This window comes from Pseudophryne corroboree, chromosome 11, assembly GCF_028390025.1.
Source record: "Pseudophryne corroboree isolate aPseCor3 chromosome 11, aPseCor3.hap2, whole genome shotgun sequence".
Lineage (NCBI taxonomy): Eukaryota > Metazoa > Chordata > Amphibia > Anura > Myobatrachidae > Pseudophryne > Pseudophryne corroboree.
The window spans coordinates 345294679-345319120 of NC_086454.1; the positions used below are offsets into that span (position 1 = coordinate 345294679).

The window sequence follows — 24442 nt, forward strand, 5'->3', positions numbered from 1 at the left end:
GGGTGTTCTATCTATCGCTCAGCATGTAGGAGCTGGAGCAGTAATTTCTGCTAATTACTCCGTTACTGCACAGATGGGGCTAAACTGTAGAAGGGGGTATTGGGCTGAACGACGAAGCCCTGGTATATGACTTCCAGGGGGGTAGGCGGTGTTTAATACGTAGGGTACGGGTGGATAGTAGAGTGGGTTTAATATTTATCATTTTCCGGTGGGAGGGCAGCTTGCTTGACTGCAGATATCTCAAGTTCCTGCAAATAGATTTCTTAGCTTTGAATGGGATAAAAAACTAGAGAGTCCCACCTTTCAGGATGTACTGGGGACACCTTTCAGGAGGTACTGGGGACACCTTTCAGGAGGTACTGGGGACACCTTTCAGGAGGTACTGGGGACACCTTTCAGGAGGTACTGGGGACTTGGGGATCAGAGTTCAGGAGCCAGAGCAATTCACCAATGAAAATCTAAAATTGCATATTAGGCGTGTGGAGCTGGAGCAGGGACCAGCTGCTGGAAGGCTGATATCTCTGGTTCTGGGCATAGTAGAGACAAGTTGCCAGTGTCCACCAAAAGGGGAGAGTCCCAGCTTTTAAATTATACCCTCATAAAAACTCTAAATCAGACAGAACCTGAGATATCTGGCTGGGAAGAGCAATTAACAGGCTTGGATGGGGACCACTGCTTTCAAGTCGAAAATCTCCGGTTCCCCAGGGCCGATTTTCAAAAATTTGGTACCCCAGGAAAGAGGGGACCCTCAGCTATCAGCATAGGACCCTCATACTACTGGGGCCCTTGGGCAAGAGCCCACTGAGCCCATACGAAAAGACGGCCCTGCTCCCAGGAGAACCTGTCCAAATTCAGAGTCTCCGGGACATTTATTACTCTATCATTCATTCAAAGCTTTCACCACATTTGGAAGGTACAGTAGGTGAGGGATTGTCCACAGTCGGCAGCCTGTCTAGCCCTGAAGCTTACAATCTGACTGCAGAGTTTGTTTCTTACCTGGCACGCTGCTGTATGAGCTACAGGTGGATTTAGCCCACCCGTACATTTCACAGGGTCTTACCCAATCGACAATGCAAAGCTCATTGTGTAAGTAAGACTTCAGTCTAGAAGAGGTTTAGCTCTGTGAGGAGAATAATCCCAAGCAGGGCAGCCACCGGGGGGGGACTTTGGGGACTCGAGTCCTGGGCCCTTATAGAGAGGGGGGCCCACCCCTAGCTCCTACTGGAGAGCTGCACAGGCAGCGCTGCGCGATGCTTTTGCACTTCTGCGGGGAAGGGGGAGCCGGACTGACATGCGGGGCGGACTAGCCCTGTGCTGGGCGTCCCCCCGCATGTCAGGGAATATGATCGTAGCTGTGCTAAATTTAGCACAGCTACGATCAACTCGGAATGACCCCCATAGCCACCAACTGATCATTGATGGGGATGGAAACCTTTTATTACCAGTTATGTATATAGCGCACACATAGGGCCTAATTCTGAGATGATCGCAGCAGGAACTTTGTTAGCAGTTGGGCAAAACCATGTGCACGGCAGGGGGGGGGGGGGGGGCAGATGTAACATGTGCAGAGAGAGTTAGATTTGGGTGTGGTGTGTTCAATCTGCAATCTAAATTGCAGTGTAAAAATAAAGCAGCCAGTATTTACCCTGCACAGAAACAAAATAACCCACCCAAATCTAACTCTCTCTGCACATGTTACATCTGTCCCCCCTGCAGTGCACATGGTTTTGCCCAACTGCTAAAAAATTTCCTGCTGCGATCAACTCAGAATTACCCCCATTGTCCGCAGCACTTTACAGAGAATATTTGGCCATTCACATCAATCCCTGCCCCAGTGGAGCTTACACTCTATAACCTTTGGTCGCATCACAATATTTGCCCCTGGGGCAGTAAGCAGGAGTGGGGTGTACCTGGCTGAAAAGGGTATCTGAGGGATTAATAGGGCCATCACACAGCAGATGTGGCAAGTGCTACAATATACATCATACATATAATGTAGCGCAGTGCGTGACAATGTAACAGGTGGATGTTACACCTCCAACGAGCAATCACCACCCTAAACGTGCGCTCACATTGGTCAGACTTACCTACTCCCCCGGAACCTGTGTGAGACTCCTGATTTTTGGATAGTCCCCCCGCACCCCCAGAAGAGTGAGCACCCCTACCGCATTCTGGGGGTCATTCTGAGTTGATCGCTCGCTGACGTTTTTCGCAGCGCATCGATCAGGTCACTACTGCGCATGCGTATGCACCGGAATGCGCACGAGCGTCGTACAGGTACAAAGCGGATCGGTGCTGGGCGATGGATTTAACGAAGAATCCATTTGCACAACCGATCGCAAGGTGACTGACAGAAAGAGGGCGTTTGTGGGTGGCAACTGACCGTTTTCAGGGAGTGTTTGGAAAAACGCAAGCGTGTCCAGGCGTTTGCAGGGCGGGTGTCTGATGTCAATTCCGGGACTAAAAAGACTGAAGTGATCGCAGCGGCTGAGTAAGTCCAGAGCTAATCAGAAACTGCAAAAAACGTTTTCGTCCCGCTCGGCTGCACACGCGATCGCACACTTGCAAAGCAAAAATACACTCCCCCGTGGGCGGCGACTATGCGTTTGCTAAAAGTAGCTAGCGAGCGATCAACTCGGAATGAGGGACTCTGCCCGCTTCCTAGTGTATAGGAATAGGGAGATAAATACGGTGAATCCTCTGTCCGTTGGGAAGGGGCGTGGCCTAATGACGCTATTCTACGGTAATCGCATGATTTTAGCACCGCACCCTATGTAAAGATGCGCCATTTGCGGCAATTAAATGTGAGAAGGTGGGGCCTAATTACACGACTCATCCCCCATCACCGCCCACCTGCTTCTCCCCCTCTGGGCTTGTCGGTAAGTCTGCACTGGGGGCAAATTTATTAAGCAGCGGTTTGTAAACTGCCGGACATCACGCGTCCTCAACCTCTGCATCTATTACACATTACAGAGACAACAATGACTTATGGAGGCAATAATAATATTACTTTTAGGGATCGGTATTAATTTATTCTTTTGTTACAGGACACTACTATTTTGATTTAGAACAAGGGCAATAAGTAATTTTGATGGAGGCAACGCTTGCTCCCATGTGCATTTGTTTTCTTGTTCCAACATGCCTGATAGGTAATACAGCAGCGTGTGGTGCGGGCTGTGAAGTCATTGGCGTTTCTATAATGGGTGCAGTATGTGCGGTGTGGACCCCCCTGGACCCAGGGGCCTATATGCTGGGCCGGATTGGCAGGTGGGCCGATCCGGTCCCTCAGAAAGCCGGGAAGGCCGAGTGCAGCGCAGCCTCCGGCTCTCTGGTTCAGCCGCCCCCGCCCCCAGTAAGTGTCGCCATGGTAATGGGGGCGTGCCACAAGTCCATGCCCCCAAGACTCGCGGCACACTCCCGTACATCGTAGCGGCGCACCCCCGTGACGTGTGCGCGCGCCCCCGTGCCGAGGCCCCGAGCGAGCCCCAGTCTGTCACTGCCCGTGTGTACTTCGCACAATGCACTCATGATTAAATACGTACATTTCCGGAGTCCCAAGTCAGTGCTGCAGCTGTGGTAAAAAATCACAGGTAAAATGGCTGCTATAGTACTTAGTTGCCGGAACAGGGCAACTATCCCAATGTCAAGGGCAAGAGTGAAATTCCGACTTGCAAGGGACAGCTTTCCAATTCTAAGCCAATACACTATTCAGGCCCTCTCAGTTGAGTAGGGTGAAATCAGCCTGACCAGTGCAATAAAGGGAAGCACACCCCTCAGACTACAGGAAAATGGACGCCATACGGCCAGTCTTTCCTGGTCAGTAGGAGCAAAGAGGCAGTGACAGAGCCGACAGCCGTACACTAACAATACACCACCCCCTAAGCTGACCCCACACCAATCCTCAAATTTAACCACACTGTCATTCAATGTAATAAGCCCTACCCCTATAACCGTTAACCCCTTCTGTCCCTGCCTGAAGGGTTATGGGCCCCATAGTTCTAACAGAACCTCGGTTATCTATACATGTATAAACTGGTGCTTTGAAATAATGTATTTTGAAGTGCAGTTTTGCCTTCACATGACTTAAAGCCATAACACCGCCAGCAGGCAATGGCACGTTATTAATTCCACCCCGTGGACATTCAAAACGAACACGCATCCTACAAAAAGAACATGGAAGACATTTTATATGGCAGTAGTTCCATAAACCTCCAGGCTTCAGGGTCAGCTCGCCTATTCAGGGACATAAGGGGTTATCTGCAGTAGCTAAGACGCAGTTTGGCGTTAATTAGGTTAGCCAATCAGTGGGGGTTTTGTTTACTGAGGGTGTATTTATTGCCCCTCTCACTGGTTTTGGGGTCGATGGTTGCCTCAAGTTGAGGACGGATGGTTGACAGATGTCCTCCATCCGCTGTTTCCCCAAAAGGGATGGTGGAAGGCTCCTCCCCTTTCGAGTTGAGCAGGTGGCCCTATCCTTATCCGGTTTGGGCAATTGTTTTTTTCTCTAGTTAATAGGCAGCGCTTCTACCAGGCCGTTCTCTTTTGCCCATTACCACCGTACCATTTCCTAGCACACTATAAAATAAATGCTGACCCCTTTTTCCTACAAATCTGTTGTCCGTGTCGTTATTTTCATTTACTGTGTTTTTTTTTTCTTGGGTACTGAAATGGTTGTCCTGACTTTAACCGATAGAGAGTTTATTTCACTTATTTTACACCCCACATTTATAGCACACATCCAAAATGATTTATAAGGCAGGAAAATCAGACAGCGTTCACAGAAATGCCGTGCATCGTTCCCTGGTGCATTGTGGTCTCATGCACATTACTCGCCACTTCACTGTCACATGACACACATTACACACTGTTCTGCTACACAAATTACTGTGCAATGCAAATGCCGTTACACAGGTGCAAGGAAACACAACTAATTCATGTAGAAACCCAACGCAGGCCGTACATCAGCAACGCGATTTCCCCCCCGACGCCCATCGCCAATCAAAACTGCCAGGCGGCGGACTTCGATAATCGGCGATCGGTCTCGGAATCGGGGAAACTCGGCATGTTGAAAATCACTGACTCGCTAATCCTGTTCATTTTTTGGTCGGAATCTGCAAATTAGAGTTTTTCAACATGTTGGATTTCCCCTACCATCTGCCGACACCCCCAGTGTTGACGGAACTGGGTATTCAGGCACTCCATTGCAGATGAATGAGCCCCTTATGTGAGATATCAGGTACAATACTTCGATTTCGACCGCATCTGTGAGAGAAATCGAAGGATTGTATGCACATTTTAGGTACCTTGCGACGCGATGCGCGGGCACGCCTGTCGAATCTTGCGTCTCAAGATAGTATGTGCTGCACTTAATATTTATCGCATCGCAGTGCGATGCGCGATGGGCACCCGACGGCCGCTCCCACTCGGCGGCGACGTGCCCATCACGTGATTACCATGAGATCTATCGCATGATCGCATGGTAATCACTTTGGCAGTGCAGGTGCGATTTTCAATGTCGCGTCGCGGGGGATCGCACAAGTGTATGGGCACCATTACTTTTACAATACTGTAACAGCAGCAGTCCAATGCACCTTTCATTTAACAATAGAGAAGTTTGGACATATGCCTTTAAATGTTTTTTTTCATGTTTCTTATTCACCATTAATAAGAATATATTTGTACATGTGCCTGCACCTTTAAGTGCTCATTCCATATTCAGTAGTTTCGTCACACCACACATGTGTGAGAACATAAAAACAGGAAGGACAGTATAGAGACTCCTGGCCGACCATTGCAGCACCCTGACACTTCCTTGTCTTTCATGCCACCCCTCCTCTAGCTTTGCACTTTGTAACCGTGGCTGCAGACTTTTTCCTCACACTTTTGTTTTTTTTTTCACCATTGTACTATTTCCATTCGTTTTTTTCTTTTCTTTTTTTTACTTCATAGCGTTGTGGACAGATGTGGAATCAAAAGGAAAAAGTTTTGCAGCGGAGGAAATCCTAGACGGCTCGTGGGACAGAGATGACCTAGCAGAGACGTTTTAGGTAAGTACATGTACGACACTTATTGTCACCCAGCGATGGTACTTACTGATCTCTATGAAACATTCATTTTACACCGCCATACCAGGAATCCAGCTTGTGTGTCATTGCTGTGAGTGCGAGTGTGAAAATCTCATTAGTAATTCATTTTCACCGGACACCTGAACAGCCGCACAGGCTCTCTAATCTGCAGCAAAGGACGTATCCAGTTAGAGAAAAGGTTAACGACTTATCACCTGACATAATGGCATCAGCTTGGCTTATTAATGTACTTTTAATCCAGGTCTTTGGGCGATAAGTAGTAAGAATCTTGTTTTTCCTGACTTACTTGAATATGAAACCAATAAAAAAAAAATAGTTCCCGTCAGGCAGACGTATCATAATAAGCAGTGAGTACAGAAACACCAGTCTGTAGGAAGTCATTGGACGGGTACATAATCTTGCAGGAGGGACGGTGGATATTAGTTATGAATGACACGCCCTCCGTTCTATTTCATAAAATTGAACCAATAATTGAATTATCAGAAAACGGTTTTCAGAATTTTCCTATTCCTGGTACAAACATAAAAGTACAATTTTCAATTTAATTTTTTTTAATTTCAAAAGCGCTTGATTTCCAGCGCGACTTTAGTAAACTGATTCGCTGTCGGTGCAACTTCTGAGTCCATGTTTTATGTTAGTATAGATGAGAATACTAATGATACGATTGATCGCCGATTCGCCTTTAGGTGTTAAATTTACCACATTAACTTATCACTAATTGGCTTCTATGTGTCCGGTGCAAGTTAGACAATGAAAGTGAGTTTCTCATTCGTTGCTAATGATCAGTGGAAATGTTTTTTTTCTTTTTTTTTTTTTTTATCCCAAGGTGCATGCTGGGAGATTGGGTCTTAGGATCCTCTTTAAAAGGAGAAGGGTCCCGTTTTCCCCCATCCCTTCTGGGCCAAAAGTCCCCAATGAGGGGAAAAGGGAATCTTTGAGTCTCCCTTCGCCAAAGTTAGGAGGGACCTCTTGAATCCTTAACCCCTGATGCCAAAAGGCCAGTTAGGGGGAAAGAGACTTCAGGCTTCCATTTGCCAGAGAGCTCAGAGTCACCCGTTTCTACCCAGGGTTGGCTGAAGCTTCCCCCTGGGAACCGGATTCTTTGGTTTTCCACAGAAGGTGAGAGCCTCAGGAGACTAGGGGAGAGGGCGGACCCCAATGATGATTAGTGCAAAGTGTACAATGAAATGCACGTTTAGTAAATAAGTCATGGTATTCTATGACCTTATTACTTGTATTGGAGATACAGGGCGGGATGTATTAACATACATCGCCGCCCCTCGCCGGTTACCGCAGTGATGTTGATCGCATATGTACTAACATATGCGATCAACATCGCGATGCGGTGACGGAGGCCCCCCGCGATACCTGTTAGGTGGTCTGCGGGGGGTCTCCGTCACCTCCCCGGGGTCCCCACACTGGCTAGATGCCGGGAAGCAGCAGCCGGAAGGACGTCCGGCTGCGTTGCTAGGGGGAGGAGGACACTACCTTCCGGGTCCAGGGCAGCCTGGAGGAAGGTAAGCCAGGGGGAAGGGGGGTCGGCGTCTGCGGCGGGGGTCGACGGTGTCGGCGGGTTGCGGCGGTCGGCGAAAAGAAGCCCATAGGCTTCTATAGGGTTTCGCCATCCAGAGATGGCGAAACCCTGGACGCCGAAAACGCTGCGGTAGGGTCTTAGTAAATATGAAAATGCGGTAAAACCCCCGTTTTCGGGGGTTTTACCGCATTTTTGCTTTAGTACATCCCGCCCACAGTATGGACTGTGACTGAAGTGTCTCCTCTGGATGAACAGATTAAATAATTGATTTGCAGCATCAGTGGTGGGTACACAATGGATCCACTTTAGTGGCGTATCTATAATGGGTCCAGGGTATGCAGGGGGTACAACTATAGGCTTTTCTATATTGGGGGCACTGGGCCCCTAGGTCCAGGGAGGGCCCCCACTGCAACCATATAGTATACTACTTACCCCTCTGTAGTCCTGCGGCGGCAATCACTTGGAAAATGGCCGCGGCAGCCCTTTCCGTGTGATTTGCGCATGCGCACTGAAGATGTCCCCGGGAAAAGGGACGGGCGCCATGTTCCTGGAGACCTGCGCATACGCAGTATACTCTGGCCATTATGACAGAGTCTAATAACTGCTGGAGAGGAGAGGGTTCGCGACGGAGGCTGCATGCAGGTCCCCTCCTCTCTTGAAATGCCCCTGGTTACAACCATATTTTTTAATACTTACCCTTCTGGAATCCCGCATCAGCAACACTGCACAAATCACTGGGAACAAAATGGTGCGGCAGCCATTTTCCTGGAGATCACCTTACTTCCTGGTTCTGGGGGCGTTCTTGCTTCTGTGCATCCATGTTCGTCAGACCACGTATGGCCGTTGCCGGGGAGGCATCCTATGGATACTTCTCCCAGAATGTTTTGTGGATGTGGCCTACAGGCTGTAATAGATGACGCCATCTTCCAGGCATTTAACAGCCCCCATTGAAACTGATGGGGGCTGCCTTAGCCGACGGAAATGAGGGATCGCAGCAGATATCTTCAATTTCTCCAGGCTTGCAAGGATGTTAGAGGGTAAATATAAATAGCCCAATAGAGGGCCCTGGTGTACACCATCCTACATTTCCATCCTAAGTGACTATTGTAAACAAATCTGACAGTCTTAGGTGTTTGTTATATAGAGATGCTGCCTTTCCAACTAAACATTTTGTCGTTTGGCTTCAAAGATTCATATTGTTCCTTGGTTCTTTGCAATAAGAGGAAGTTTGCTATTTGTGTAAAATATATTATTTAAATATATTTAAAGCACTTTATTGTGTGTGTGTGTGTGTGCGTGTGTGTGTGTGTGTGTGCGTGCGTGTGCGTGTGTGTATATATATATAGCAGTCCCAGTCTTATAACTGTTCTACCACCTACATTTGCATCACACTGCATAGGCAAACGCGGGGGGGGGGGGGGGGGGGGGGTTTCTGGTTGCCTGCAAACCCCCCATATAATACAATTACTACAGCTGACGTCACATCATGCAGTTTAAGCTGCTGCACATGCCCAGGGGTAGAAGCTTTTTCTGCTTCTGAGGCCTCAATCAGTGCACTGGGCCAGAGAGAAGCTATAAGGAAGAAGAGACAGGAGCCTTACCATGAGGTGGGAGAATGTGTGCTTAGAAAGTTCAGTACTGGTTCTATTGTGTTTGTGTATTTATTTATTATGGTATGTTTAACCTTTTCCTGACCACTTACAGTATCTTATTTATATTAAATATGTTTGATACAGCCTATACCATAGACCATCTATAGTGTTAAATAATACTATTGTATTCCATGTTCCGCAGAGCGGGAGATTGTGGATTTCATTTGGAAACCTCCTTCTAGAAATCCTGTGTTTGCCACTGCACTCGCTTTCTCCGTCCCCTAGCCATAACCCTCCGGTTGTTCTCACATCCCTGGCTGAAATCCACGATAGACCGGTGCGTGAGCGGGGATCAATTACAGGTTGTAGAACAAGAAATAGGGACGTGCGATTACTCCTCTTGATAATATCCAACTTTCCGTCATCATTTTAAAATGACAACATATGAGCATTGGCGGAGCCCGGGGAGATACCACTGCTGGTGCAGCTCCTGGGGCTCCGGCTGGTGCACCGAGGAAGTTAGCAATGTGTAATAATGAGCACACATCTCCCCACCTAGTGTAACTGAGGAGGGTCAGTAATTTGGGATAACCTTACCGCCTGTGTTGGCTGTAATATATGGATGACCAGTTATCACACCTTGGGAAAAAAATGTAAAGTTAAAAAAGTTTTTCACTTTAAAAATAAAATTTCTTATATCGCTTTATAATAATAGTACTATGGCGGCGTTCCCTCTCCTGGGGCTGCCACCATTAGTGCATGTATCAGAGTCCTGGCACCTACTTATCGCCAGGTCATTTGCTATCCATCTCTGGCGCAACTCGTCTCTCTCTCTCTCTCAATTAGAACCATTGTGTATGTTCTCCCCGGCCACAGAGGGAACCTAGCAATGTCGTAGATCAAGGCTAGGCAATCTGATATGCTGTGGTTCCGCACTGGGTGGCCCTGTAAACTTCCAAAAAACCACACATTGGGGGTCATTCCGAGTTGTTCGCTCGCAAGCTGCTTTTAGCAGCTTTGCACACGCTAAGCCGCCGCCTACTGGGAGTGAATCTTAGCTTATCAAAATTGCGATTGAAAGATTCGCAATATTGCGAAAAGACTTCTCTGTGCAGTTTCTGAGTAGCTCGAGACTTACTCTTCCAGTGCGATCAGTTTAGTGCTTGTCGTTCCTGGTTTGACGTCACAAACACACCCAGCGTTCGCCCAGACACTCCTCCGTTTCTCCAGCCACTCCCGCGTTTTTCCCAGAAACTGTAGCGTTTTTTCGCACACGCCCATAAAACGGCCAGTTTCCGCCCAGAAACACCCACTTCCTGTCAATCACATTACGATCACCAGAACGAAGAAAAAACCTTGTAATGCCGTGAGTAAAATACCTAACTGCATAGCAAATTTACTTGGCGCAGTCGCACTGCGGACATTGCGCATGCGCATTAGCGACTAATCGCTCCGTTGCGAGAAAAAAATAACGAGCGAACAACTCGGAATGACCCCCATTACTCTTAACCTTAGTAGACATTTTAAATGAACCTTGCAGGCTTTAGCAAACATATATTTTAGCAAAGCAGGAAGGAGTTGGGATATGCAAACAGGGCCGGACCTAGGCCTTGTGGTGCCCAGGGCGAAAAAATAGGGTTGTGGCTTCGGAGAAGGGGCGTGGTCAGTTATGCCCCCTGTAGCATACTTGCCTACTCTCCCGGAATGGCCGGGAGGCTCCCGAAAATCGGGTGACCCTCCCGGCCCCCCGGAAGAGCAGGCAAGTCTCCCGATTCGTGGGGTCCCCCCTGCCCGTCCGCCCACTTAGTGTGTAAAGTGGGCGGTCCGGGCAGTTGATGACGCGATTCTTGCTGAATCGCGTCATCATAGCCACGCCCCCTGCAGTGTAATGCCTGCGATCGCGGCATTACAGAGATTGGGCGTGGCTTAAAAGAGGCATCATCATGACCCACCTTTGCTCCGCCCCCGTTCCACCCTTTCTCCGCCCCCGTCCCGCCTCCGGCCCACCCCCTCCTTGACGTCACAGCCTCCCCTGCCCGCCCTCTGAGCCGACCTGGCTGCTCTCTCCCGCAGAGAGCAGCCAGAATGTAGGTAAGTGTGCCCTGTAGCTGTGCCCTCAGCAGTTGTGCCCCCAATAATGTGCCCCCTGTACTGTGCCCCCAATACTGTGGCCCCAGTAGCACCGATCACCCCCCCCCCAAAAAAAAAAATACTCACCATCCCCGCTCCTGTTTCCCGACCGCTGCTGTCCTCCGTCTCCGGCTGCCGGCGCCGCTCCTCGGACCTATGGGAGAGACGTCATGACGTCTCTCCCATATCACAGCATAGACTCTAGAGGTCAGTAACCCCTAGCGTCTATATGCCGGTCCCACAATGCCGTGCGGTGCGCAATGCCATCATCACACAAAAATCCTGCGTGCCCCTAGCAAGACCCGAATGAAGTGTGCATTTGGACAGAGTGTTGGCATAGACCTGCCGACACACCCACGATATATCGGCCATTCAATTAAATGTTCCAATATATCGTCCAGTGTGTACCCAGCTTAAGTGCTGGAGACGAACTGCACTTACGATTGAGATATACTGTATATAACTGCTAGTTGCTGAAGATACTTGTTCCTTTAGGACTGAGTGATAAATACTAGATACTGTACCTGAAGCTGTCATTCCCCTGTGTGTGCAGGATGGACGGCATTAGATAATAACATTTGCCTTGTGTGGATTCCCTATTATAGATTACAGATACATGCATGTAATAAGACAGTGACCACCCAGTCAGGATGTAATAAGACAGTGACCACCCAGTCAGGGAGCACTCTAACCACAGAGCTCGGTGTCACCTACAGGTAGATGACGGATCAGTTTTCGGTATTTATAGTTTGTTGTGTAATAATTAGAGATGAGCGCCTGAAATTTTTCGGGTTTTGTGTTTTGGTTTTGGGTTCGGTTCCGCGGCCGTGTTTTGGGTTCGAACGCGTTTTGGCAAAACCTCACCGAATTTTTTTTGTCGGATTAGGGTGTGTTTTGGATTCGGGTGTTTTTTTAAAAAAACACTAAAAAACAGCTTAAATCATAGAATTTGGGGGTCATTTTGATCCCAAAGTATTATTAACCTCAAAAACCATAATTTACACTCATTTTCAGTCTATTCTGAATACCTCACACCTCACAATATTATTTTTAGTCCTAAAATTTGCACCGAGGTCGCTGTGTGAGTAAGATAAGCGACCCTAGTGGCCGACACAAACACCGGGCCCATCTAGGAGTGGCACTGCAGTGTCACGCAGGATGTCCCTTCCAAAAAACCCTCCCCAAACAGCACATGACGCAAAGAAAAAAAGAGGCGCAATGAGGTAGCTGTGTGAGTAAGATTAGCGACCCTAGTGGCCGACACAAACACCGGGCCCATCTAGGAGTGGCACTGCAGTGTCACGCAGGATGTCCCTTCCAAAAAACCCTCCCCAAACAGCACATGACGCAAAGAAAAAAAGAGGCGCAATGAGGTAGCTGTGTGAGTAAGATTAGCGACCCTAGTGGCCGACACAAACACCGGGCCCATCTAGGAGTGGCACTGCAGTGTCACGCAGGATGTCCCTTCCAAAAAACCCTCCCCAAACAGCACATGACGCAAAGAAAAAAAGAGGCGCAATGAGGTAGCTGTGTGAGTAAGATTAGCGACCCTAGTGGCCGACACAAACACCGGGCCCATCTAGGAGTGGCACTGCAGTGTCACGCAGGATGTCCCTTCCAAAAAACCCTCCCCAAACAGCACATGACGCAAAGAAAAAAAGAGGCGCAATGAGGTAGCTGTGTGAGTAAGATTAGCGACCCTAGTGGCCGACACAAACACCGGGCCCATCTAGGAGTGGCACTGCAGTGTCACGCAGGATGTCCCTTCCAAAAAACCCTCCCCAAACAGCACATGACGCAAAGAAAAAAAGAGGCGCAATGAGGTAGCTGACTGTGTGAGTAAGATTAGCGACCCTAGTGGCCGACACAAACACCGGGCCCATCTAGGAGTGGCACTGCAGTGTCACGCAGGATGTCCCTTCCAAAAAACCCTCCCCAATCAGCACATGATGCAAAGAAAAAGAAAAGAAAAAAGAGGTGCAAGATGGAATTGTCCTTGGGCCCTCCCACCCACCCTTATGTTGTATAAACAAAACAGGACATGCACACTTTAACCAACCCATCATTTCAGTGACAGGGTCTGCCACACGACTGTGACTGATATGACGGGTTGGTTTGGACCCCCCCCAAAAAAGAAGCAATTAATCTCTCCTTGCACAAACTGGCTCTACAGAGGCAAGATGTCCACCTCATCTTCACCCTCCGATATATCACCGTGTACATCCCCCTCCTCACAGATTATCAATTCGTCCCCACTGGAATCCACCATCTCAGCTCCCTGTGTACTTTGTGGAGGCAATTGCTGCTGGTCAATGTCTCCGCGGAGGAATTGATTATAATTAATTTTAATGAACATCATCTTCTCCACATTTTCTGGATGTAACCTCGTACGCCGATTGCTGACAAGGTGAGCGGCGGCACTAAACACTCTTTCGGAGTACACACTTGTGGGAGGGCAACTTAGGTAGAATAAAGCCAGTTTGTGCAAGGGCCTCCAAATTGCCTCTTTTTCCTGCCAGTATAAGTACGGACTGTGTGACGTGCCTACTTGGATGCGGTCACTCATATAATCCTCCACCATTCTATCAATGTTGAGAGAATCATATGCAGTGACAGTAGACGACATGTCCGTAATCGTTGTCAGGTCCTTCAGTCCGGACCAGATGTCAGCATCAGCAGTCGCTCCAGACTGCCCTGCATCACCGCCAGCGGGTGGGCTCGGAATTCTGAGCCTTTTCCTCGCACCCCCAGTTGCGGGAGAATGTGAAGGAGGAGATGTTGACAGGTCGCGTTCCGCTTGACTTGACAATTTTGTCACCAGCAGGTCTTTCAACCCCAGCAGACCTGTGTCTGCCGGAAAGAGAGATCCAAGGTAGGCTTTAAATCTAGGATCGAGCACGGTGGCCAAAATGTAGTGCTCTGATTTCAACAGATTGACCACCCGTGAATCCTTGTTAAGCGAATTAAGGGCTGCATCCACAAGTCCCACATGCCTAGCGGAATCGCTCCCTTTTAGCTCCTTCTTCAATGCCTCCAGCTTCTTCTGCAAAAGCCTGATGAGGGGAATGACCTGACTCAGGCTGGCAGTGTCTGAACTGACTTCACGTGTGGCAAGTTCAAAGGGCATCAGAACCTTGCACAACGTTGAAATCATTCTCCACTGCACTTGAGACAGGTGCATTCCACCTACTATATCGTGCTCAATTGTATAGGCTTGAATGGCCTTTTGCTGCTCCTCCAACCTCTGAAGCATATAGAGGGTTGAATTCCACCTCGTTACCACTTCTTGCTTCAGATGATGGCAGGGCAGGTTCAGTAGTTTTTGGTGGTGCTCCAGTCTTCTGTACGTGGTGCCTGTACGCCGAAAGTGTCCCGCAATTTTTCTGGCCACCGACAGCATCTCTTGCACGCCCCTGTCGTTTTTTAAAAAATTCTGCACCACCAAATTCAAGGTATGTGCAAAACATGGGACGTGCTGGAATTTGCCCATATTTAATGCACACACAATATTGCTGGCGTTGTCCGATGCCACAAATCCACAGGAGAGTCCAATTGGGGTAAGCCATTCCGCGATGATCTTCCTCAGTTGCCGTAAGAGGTTTTCAGCTGTGTGCGTATTCTGGAAAGCGGTGATACAAAGCGTAGCCTGCCTAGGAAAGAGTTGGCGTTTGCGAGATGCTGCTACTGGTGCCGCCGCTGCTGTTCTTGCGGCGGGAGTCCATACATCTACCCAGTGGGCTGTCACAGTCATATAGTCCTGACCCTGCCCTGCTCCACTTGTTCACATGTCCGTGGTTAAGTGGACATTGGGTACAACTGCATTTTTTAGGACACTGGTGAGTCTTTTTCTGACGTCCGTGTACATTCTCGGTATCGCCTGCCTAGAGAAGTGGAACCTAGATGGTATTTGGTAACGGGGGCACACTGCCTCAATAAATTGTCTAGTTCCCTGTGAACTAACGGCGGATACCGGACGCACGTCTAACACCAACATAGTTGTCAAGGACTCAGTTATCCGCTTTGCAGTAGGATGACTGCTGTGATATTTCATCTTCCTCGCAAAGGACTGTTGAACAGTCAATTGCTTACTGGAAGTAGTACAAGTGGGCTTACGACTTCCCCTCTGGGATGACCATCGACTCCCAGCGGCAACAACAGCAGCGCCAGCAGCAGTAGGCGTTACACGCAAGGATGCATCGGAGGAATCCCAGGCAGGAGAGGACTCGTCAGAATTGCCAGTGACATGGCCTGCAGGACTATTGGCATTCCTGGGGAAGGAGGAAATTGACACTGAGGGAGTTGGTGGGGTGGTTTGCGTGAGCTTGGTTACAAGAGGAAGGGATTTACTGGTCAGTGGACTGCTTCCGCTGTCACCCAAAGTTTTTGAACTTGTCACTGACTTATTATGAATGCGCTGCAGGTGACGTATAAGGGAGGATGTTCCGAGGTGGTTAACGTCCTTACCCCTACTTATTACAGCTTGACAAAGGGAACACACGGCTTGACACCTGTTGTCCGCATTTCTGGTGAAATACCTCCACACCGAAGAGCTGATTTTTTTGGTATTTTCACCTGGCATGTCAACGGCCATATTCCTCCCACGGACAACAGGTGTCTCCCCGGGTGCCTGACTTAAACAAACCACCTCACCATCAGAATCCTCCTGGTCAATTTCCTCCCCAGCGCCAGCAACACCCATATCCTCCTCATCCTGGTGTACTTCAACACTGACATCTTCAATCTGACTATCAGGAACTGGACTGCGGGTGCTCCTTCCAGCACTTGCAGGGGGCGTGCAAATGGTGGAAGGCGCATGCTCTTCACGTCCAGTGTTGGGAAGGTCAGGCATCGCAACCGACACAATTGGACTCTCCTTGTGGATTTGGGATTTCAAAGAACGCACAGTTCTTTGCGGTGCTTTTGCCAGCTTGAGTCTTTTCAGTTTTCTAGCGAGAGGCTGAGTGCTTCCATCCTCATGTGAAGCTGAACCACTAGCCATGAACATAGGCCAGGGCCTCAGCCGTTCCTTGCCACTCCGTGTGGTAAATGGCATATTGGCAAGTTTACGCTTCTCCTCCGACAATTTTATTTTAGGTTTTGGAGTCCTTTTTTTACTGATATTTGGTGTTTTGGTTTTGACATGCTCTGTACTATGCCATTGGGCATCGGCCTTGGCAGACGACGTTGCTGGCATTTCATCGTCTCGGCCATGACTAGTGGCAGCAGCTTCAGCACGAGGTGGAAGTGGATCTTGATCTTTCCCTAATTTTGGAACCTCAACATTTTTGTTCTCCATATTTTAATAGGCACAACTAAAAGGCACCTCAGGTAAACAATGGAGATGGATGGATTGGATACTAGTATACAATTATGGACGGGCTGCCGAGTGCCGACACAGAGGTAGCCACAGCCGTGAACTACCGCACTGTACTGTGTCTGCTGCTAATATATAGACTGGTTGATAAAGAGATAGTATACTCGTAACTAGTATGTATGTATAAAGAAAGAAAAAAAAACCACGGTTAGGTGGTATATACAATTATGGACGGGCTGCCGAGTGCCGACACAGAGGTAGCCACAGCCGTGAACTACCGCACTGTACTGTGTCTGCTGCTAATATATAGACTGGTTGATAAAGAGATAGTATACTCGTAACTAGTATGTATGTATAAAGAAAGAAAAAAAAACCACGGTTAGGTGGTATATACAATTATGGACGGGCTGCCGAGTGCCGACACAGAGGTAGCCACAGCCGTGAACTACCGCACTGTACTGTGTCTGCTGCTAATATAGACTGGTTGATAAAGAGATAGTATACTCGTAACTAGTATGTATGTATAAAGAAAGAAAAAAAAAACACGGTTAGGTGGTATATACAATTATGGACGGGCTGCCGAGTGCCGACACAGAGGTAGCCACAGCCGTGAACTACCGCACTGTACTGTGTCTGCTGCTAATATATAGACTGGTTGATAAAGAGATAGTATACTCGTAACTAGTATGTATGTATAAAGAAAGAAAAAAAAACCACGGTTAGGTGGTATATACAATTATGGACGGGCTGCCGAGTGCCGACACAGAGGTAGCCACAGCCGTGAACTACCGCACTGTACTGTGTCTGCTGCTAATATATAGACTGGTTGATAAAGAGATAGTATACTCGTAACTAGTATGTATGTATAAAGAAAGAAAAAAAAACCACGGTTAGGTGGTATATACAATTATGGACGGGCTGCCGAGTGCCGACACAGAGGTAGCCACAGCCATGAACTACCGCACTGTACTGTGTCTGCTGCTAATATATAGACTGGTTGATAAAGAGATAGTATACTCGTAACTAGTATGTATGTATAAAGAAAGAAAAAAAAACCACGGTTAGGTGGTATATACAATTATGGACGGGCTGCCGAGTGCCGACACAGAGGTAGCCACAGCCGTGAACTACCGCACTGTACTGTGTCTGCTGCTAATATATAGACTGGTTGATAAAGAGATAGTATACTCGTAACTAGTATGTATGTATAAAGAAAGAAAAAAAAAACACGGTTAGGTGGTATATACAATTATGGACGGGCTGCCGAGTGCCGACACAGAGGTAGCCACAGCCGTGAACTACCGCACTGTACTGTGTCTGCTGCTAATATAGACTGGTTGATAAAGAGATAGTATACTCGTAACTAGTATGTATGTATAAAGAAAGAAAAAAAAAACACGGTTAGGTGGTATATACAATTATGGACGGGCTGCCGAGTGCCGACACAGAGGTAGCCACAGCCGTGAACTACCGCACTGTACTGTGTCTGCTGCTAATATATAGACTGGTTGATAAAGAGATAGTATACTCGTAACTAGTATGTATGTATAAAGAAAGAAAAAAAAACCACGGTTAGGTGGTATATACAATTATGGACGGGCTGCCGAGTGCCGACACAGAGGTAGCCACAGCCGTGAACTACCGCACTGTACTGTGTCTGCTGCTAATATATAGACTGGTTGATAAAGAGATAGTATACTCGTAACTAGTATGTATGTATAAAGAAAGAAAAAAAAACCACGGTTAGGTGGTATATACAATTATGGACGGGCTGCCGAGTGCCGACACAGAGGTAGCCACAGCCATGAACTACCGCACTGTACTGTGTCTGCTGCTAATATATAGACTGGTTGATAAAGAGATAGTATACTCGTAACTAGTATGTATGTATAAAGAAAGAAAAAAAAACCACGGTTAGGTGGTATATACAATTATGGACGGGCTGCCGAGTGCCGACACAGAGGTAGCCACAGCCATGAACTACCGCACTGTACTGTGTCTGCTGCTAATATATAGACTGGTTGATAAAGAGATAGTATACTCGTAACTAGTATGTATGTATAAAGAAAGAAAAAAAAAACACGGTTAGGTGGTATATACAATTATGGACGGGCTGCCGAGTGCCGACACAGAGGTAGCCACAGCCGTGAACTACCGCACTGTACTGTGTCTGCTGCTAATATAGACTGGTTGATAAAGAGATAGTATACTCGTAACTAGTATGTATGTATAAAGAAAGAAAAAAAAAACACGGTTAGGTGGTATATACAATTATGGACGGGCTGCCGAGTGCCGACACAGAGGTAGCCACAGCCGTGAACTACCGCACTGTACTGTGTCTGCTGCTAATATATAGACTGGTTGATAAAGAGATAGTATACTCGTAACTAGTATGTATGTATAAAGAAAGAAAAAAAAACCACGGTTAGGTGGTATATACAATTATGGACGGGCTGCCGAGTGCCGACACAGAGGTAGCCACAGCCGTGAACTACCGCACTGTACTGTGTCTGCTGCTAATATATAGACTGGTTGATAAAGAGATAGTATACTCGTAACTAGTATGTATGTATAAAGAAAGAAAAAAAAACCACGGTTAGGTGGTATATACAATTATGGACGGGCTGCCGAGTGCCGACACAGAGGTAGCCACAGCCGTGAACTACCGCACTGTACTGTGTCTGCTGCTAATATATAGACTGGTTGATAAAGAGATAGTATACTCGTAACTAGTATGTATGTATAAAGAAAGAAAAAAAAAACCACGGTTAGGTGGTATATACAATTATGGACGGGCTGCCGAGTGCCGACACAGAGGTAGCCACAGCCGTGAACTACCGCACTGTACTGTGTCTGCTGCTAATATAGACTGGTTGATAAAGAGATAGTATACTACTAATATTATATATACTGGTGGTCAGGTCACTGCTCACTGGTCACTAGTCACACTGGCAGTGGCACTCCTGCAGCAAAAGTGTGCACTGTTTAATTTTAATATAATATTATGTACTCCTGGCTCCTGCTATAACCTATAACTGGCACTGCAGTAGTGCTCCCCAGTCTCCCCCACAATTATAAGCTGTGTGAGCTGAGCAGTCAGACAGATATATAATATATATAGATGATGCAGCACACTGGCCTGAGCCTGAGCAGTGCACACAGATATGGTATGTGACTGACTGAGTCACTGTGTGTATCGCTTTTTTCAGGCAGAGAACGGATATATTAAATAAACTGCACTGTGTGTCTGGTGGTCACTCACTATATAATATATTATGTACTCCTGGCTCCTGCTATAACCTATAACTGGCACTGCAGTAGTGCTCCCCAGTCTCCCCCACAATTATAAGCTGTGTGAGCTGAGCAGTCAGACAGATATATATAATATTATATATAGATAATAGATGATGCAGCACACTGGCCTGAGCCTGAGCAGTGCACACAGATATGGTATGTGACTGAGTCACTGTGTGCTGTGTATCGCTTTTTTCAGGCAGAGAACGGATTATAAATAAAACTGGTGGTCACTGGTCACTATCAGCAAAACTCTGCACTGTACTGAGTACTCCTAATGCTCCCCAAAATTAGTAAATCAAGTGTCTCTCTAATCTATTCTAAACGGAGAGGACGCCAGCCACGTCCTCTCCCTATCAATCTCAATGCACGTGTGAAAATGGCGGCGACGCGCGGCTCCTTATATAGAATCCGAGTCTCGCGATAGAATCCGAGCCTCGCGAGAATCCGACAGCGTCATGATGACGTTCGGGCGCGCTCGGGTTAACCGAGCAAGGCGGGAAGATCCGAGTCGCTCGGACCCGTGAAAAAAAACATGAAGTTCTGGCGGGTTCGGATTCAGAGAAACCGAACCCGCTCATCTCTAGTAATAATACATTTAGCTATTGCTTTATGTGTGTTTATGTCAAAGTTACTGTGTATATTCAGAGTGTAATGTGTTGAAGTAATTGAGGAATAGTTTATTTTACTTAGGGGGTAATTCCAAGTTGATCGCAGCAGGATTTTTGTTAGCAATTGGGCAAAACCATGTGCACTGCAGGGGAGGCAGATATAACATGTGCAGAGAGAGTTAGATTTGGGTGGGGTGTGTTCAATCTGCAATCTGATTTGCAGTGTAAAAATAAAGCAGCCAGTATTTACCCTGCACAGAAACAAAATAACCCACCCAAATCTTACTCTCTCTACACATGTTATATCTGCCTCCCCTGCAGTGCACATGGTTTTGCCCAATTGCTATCAAAAATCCTGCTGCGATCAACTTGGAATTACCCCCTTAATAGCTAAAGAGGTGCCGTAGCAGCTGACGTTAAAAAGTGTATTTATTTGCCAAGAGAAATGCAGCTTATTGGTTATTCATCACAGCATTGATAGGAAACGACATCATATTACTATCGTCTTATCTGTGTCACATTGTATGTCATTTGCATAGGGGTAATTATTTACTACTCGTTTGCTGCTTATTCTTTCTTGTGCCATTTGTGTGCAGAGTTATTTTCCGCTCACCCTATTCCTGGATCTACGTCCTCGTTTCACCTTTCATACATTTGCCATATTATTCCGATTATCACGGTTGTCATGCTAAGTAATTCTACTGTACACGGGCCTAGTCTCTCTGCTGCAGCCTGAGAAGGGAAAGGCGGTGGGGCAAAGGCGTCACCGGGTGTGGTGATACCTGGTGCGCACCCTTAATATCCTAGTGCACCAGCGGCGCTCCGCCTCCGGCGGTGGGGGCACGGGATGATGATCCTGGTGGCTGCATGGTTGCCGCAGGGGTGTTCCATGGGGGGCGCAGGCGGCATTAAGTAGGGAGAGGTCCTGCTACTTGCTTAGGCCAGGCTGCTGGGGCTTGGGAGACTGTGCCCTCCTTCTCCTTAGTAGTGAGGGGGGTGCTAGACGCTGGCCTGCTGAGAGTCGCCCTAGCGGGCAGGCTGCTGGTGCATCGGTAGGGGGGCGGAGCAGGCATGGGAGTTGCAGGGCTGACGTTAATGCCAACTCTGGGAGGGTTGCACCGGGAGCCGCGGTGGTTCCGTCGGCCCCTAGTGTTGAACCCTCAGTGTTGTCATTGGCCATGGCGGCCATGGCCTCCGCTTTGTCGCCAAAAGTGGCGCCCATGGCTCAGGATGGTCCATCTGCTTCGGCCGGCTCCGGTGGCTCGGGCTCCCAGCCTGGTGCTTCTGGAGAGGCTGTGGCTCAGTTGCTGAGGGCTTGCTGGGACATCGTTGCGGCTGCGGTGATGATTGGTTTAGGGGCACCCACGGCTGCTCCGGTTGTTGAGGGTCCTGCTGCTTTGTCTAACCCCTTGTTTTCTGCGAGCGGTGCTTTGGCTCCGGTATTTTTCTCCTCTGTTGCAGGTGGTTTAAGCAATGCCAGCACGGACGCCCAGGAAGATGCGCTCCTTTTGTCAGTGTCTGGGTCAACGCAGGGTAATCCCCCGGGTCGGATGGTGATAATCTGCCGACGCAGCGCGTGTGTGGAGCGGCGTGATCAAGTTTTTCGTCCCCGTCAAAAGGCAAGTGTTATGCCTTTAACAACTCTACTTGCCCCCTGGGGCAGCGGTGTCATTTTCAACACCTCTGCGTGCATTGTAACGGGGCACATCCCACTTCCAATTGCTTCTGTTCGGGTAAGCGTGGTTCCAAGCCCGGTAGTAGCGCGACACCCAAACAGGCAAGCAGCATTGTCCCTAAATAGGCCCCCACCCCTGTCCTTTTGGCAGCTGTGACCAAATGGTTAGGGTGGTATCCGAACCGGGTTGATGCCGATTACTTGTTTTCTGGATTCCGTTTTGGTTTTTCGCCTGCCAGTTGAAGGGGAGGTGGTTGTTAGTTGCCCCAAAATGTTCAGTCAGTTCTAATTTTTCTTGAGGTTCTTCGGGAAAAAGTTGAGCGGGAGGTTGGGAGGATGGCGGGCTCCTTTTCACGAGCTCCTTTGAAGAACTTGATTGTCTCCTCCATGAGGGTTGTTCCCAAGAAAGCTCCTGGCAAGTTTGGCTGATTCAGCACCGCTCTTGCCTGTTGGGGTCCTCTGTTAATGATGCGATACCTCCCGAGCATTGCTCGGTGGGGTATCAGTTGTTTCATGAGGCGCTTAGCTTGGTGCGAGCGCATGGCCCTGGGTCCCTCATGGCTAGGATAGATGTTGAGTCTGCTTTTCTCTTGCTCCCTTTACATCCAGGTTAATTTCGGTACCTTGGGTTCCGAGTGGGCCGGGATTTTTTGTGGAAAAATGCTTGCCAATGGAATGCTCCGTTTCCTGCGTGTTATTTGAGCGTTTCAGCACTTTCCTGCACTGGTGTGTAGAGTTTTCCTGCGGGGGTCGAGGTATAGTTTATTATCTCGAGGATTCCCGCAGGTTCTGTGCGTTGCAGCAGACTGTTGTTTTACTTGCGCGCTCTCTCCTGGCATTTCGGGGTACCGGTGGCGGAGGACAAGACCGTAGGGCCTGTCTTTTTTGGGTATCGAAATTGATACTGTTTGTAGGAGTTTATCGTTTGCCACGGGACAAGGTAACAAAGCTTTGCGATGCAATTGCCCTGTGCTCCGGTAGGTTGAAAGTGACTCTTCGGCCAGCCCAATCCCTGTTGGGCCTATTGAACTTTGCTTGTCATGTTATTCCCATGGGGAGGGTGTTTTGCCGCAAGCTCGAGCGGGCCACGGCTGGGGTTGCCAAGCCGCATCATTTTTTCCGCCTTTCTTCTGAGATTTGGAGAGACCTGTCTGATTGGGTTTCATTTTTAGCGGATTTTAATGGTGTTAGGATTTGTTTGGCCCCGTCCGTCGACAACTACGAGCTGCAGCTTTTCACCGACGCCATGGGATCTTCGGGTTTCGGATGTTACCTGAACGGTTCCTGCTGTGTCGTGCCTTGGCCTGCAAGTTGGCAGCGGAGGGATCTCACGAAGGACCTCTTGCTGCTCGAGTTGTTCCCTACATTAGTGGCTTTGGAAGTGTGGGGCGAGCAGCTTAGTGATCGCAGCAATATTATCGTGTGCGACAACCTGGGCGTGGTGTATGCCATTACTAATCAGCGAGCTAAGGCATTGCCAGTGCTGCAGGTACTTGCGCGAGTGGTGCTGATTTGCATGCAGCGCAATGTGTTGTTTCAGGCTCGGTGTCGATAAAGCAATTGGTAACGCCTTATGTAGGGGTCAATGGGATCGGTTTCGTAGGTTGGCTCCGGAGGCTGATCCGGTTGGTTTGCCCTGCCCCTCTTCTGTTTGGCAGGTTATCGAGCTGGATTAGAAGGTTTAGCTGCAAATTTGCTTGCCCCGGCCATTTTACAGACGTACCAAAGGGCCTGGACAGAGTGGGAAGAGTTTTCCCGGGACCAAGGGCCTCGAGGTGAGACCGGTTGTTCGCTTTTGCTGTCATTTGTTTGGAAACTCTTTGTGGATGGTCAGTCGAGAGCAACGGTTTCTTGTTACCTTGCGGGGATTTCCTTTTTCTCCAAATTGAGAGGTATTCCGGACTACACTAAGGGTTTCCTTTTAACTAAGGCCATGCGGGGCTGGGCGCGGCTGGCGCCCGTTCCTCCTCATAAAAGGCGTCCCATTGATAGCTCCCTGCTATCTTCAATATTGGGAGAGGTTGCAGATGTGGCAGTATCCAGTTTTGAGGCACTTTTATTTCGGTTGGCTTTTTTCATGACGTATCATGGAGCGTTTCAAGTGTCGGAATTGGTGGCTTCGTCCAAATGGACTAATGCAACCATGTTGCGTGCGGTTATGTTGTCACGGGAGAGAGAGACTGCCCCTGTCCAAAACGGACCAATT

The 24442-nt window shown here is 48.3% G+C and overlaps 1 protein-coding gene across 3 annotated transcripts in view; it reads left to right on the forward strand.

Moving 5' to 3' along the window:
- The first annotated feature begins 5761 nt into the window (after window positions 1-5761).
- The window catches only part of PLCG2 (phospholipase C gamma 2), a 391280-nt gene continuing 372599 nt past the window's right edge, over window positions 5762-24442 (forward strand). For all 3 annotated transcript variants that reach the window (XM_063945955.1, XM_063945956.1, XM_063945957.1), the window contains exon 1: window positions 5762-6047. The gene's annotated coding sequence lies outside the window, so the exon portion shown is untranslated. The remainder of the gene's footprint in view (window positions 6048-24442) is intronic.